The 1,059-nt window shown below is 41.6% G+C and overlaps 1 pseudogene; it reads right to left on the reverse strand.

The window, feature by feature from the left end:
• Positions 1 to 616: 616 nt before the first annotated feature.
• Positions 617 to 769, reverse strand: LOC118003801 (annotated as a pseudogene).
• Positions 770 to 1,059: the final 290 nt, after the last annotated feature.

Raw genomic sequence — 1,059 nt, forward strand, 5'->3', positions numbered from 1 at the left:
AATCAAGAGTTGGCCACTTAACCACCTGAGCCACCCAGGTGCCTCTTCCTTTGTCTCCTAACTCTGGTGCTTCCTTTTGTGGCCCTGTATAGCATGGCATGTCCCCTCCACTTGGGAACTATTCATGACAATTTGTCTTTTCAGTGGCAGTCATCTCCTGATCTGTTAGCCTCACTATACCTGAATAATAATAAAACCTACATATAAAAACGAAGTGCATGTTGGGAGGGCCAAGTGAGGTAATCTTTGTAAAGCAGAGATCAGTGCCTGATACATAAGTGGCACTGCATGAGCATTTGCTGTTAGTGAGGGCAATGATGGTATATAAAACATCTTTGTGTTCTCCCAGGGTTTTTTTTTGTTTTTTTTTTTTAAAGATTTTATTTATTTATTTGAGAGAGAGAATGAGATAGAGAGAGCATGAGAGGGGGAGGGTCAGAGGGAGAAGCAGACTCCCTGCCGAGCAGGGAGCCAGATGCGGGACTCGATCCAGGGACTCCAGGATCATGACCTGAGCCGAAGGCAGTCGCTTAACCAACTGAGCCACCCAGGCGCCCCCTCCCAGGGGTTTTTGCACATAGTAAGTTCTCAATAAATATGACTAATAAAAGAATGCAGCTCTTTAAATAAAAGTAGCTAGTCCTAAAACGTTTTCATTGACAGAGAGCAAGAACAAATTCATAAATAGATTAGGAAAAGAGTTTTCGATTAGCAATAATCGCGCCTCGGATAAACCTCATTGGCTACGATACTGCCACTGCGCAAAGCTGGATTAGGAAAAGAGAATAATCAAGAAGAAAACAAGACAATAACCAAAGGAAAATGTTAGCATTGATAATTTGAAGGGGAGTTGGGTGGGAGCCAGAGAGCTGAATAAAGCTGAAATCAGAGAAATAGACTGCCATAAAGAAAAGAGATAAGAGGTAACAGGAGATAAAAATCTAAAGGGATGTAGAACCTTAGAGAAGGATCCAAAAGGAATAGGGAAATCAAAACTAAATTTTTAACATTAAAACCTAATTACACATTCCCTGCTCAGGGTGTTCAGGTGTGACCTAC

Source organism: Mirounga leonina, unplaced genomic scaffold, assembly GCF_011800145.1.
Source record: "Mirounga leonina isolate KUSES-001 unplaced genomic scaffold, KU_Mleo_1.0 Mir_91, whole genome shotgun sequence".
Classification (NCBI taxonomy): Eukaryota; Metazoa; Chordata; class Mammalia; order Carnivora; family Phocidae; genus Mirounga; species Mirounga leonina.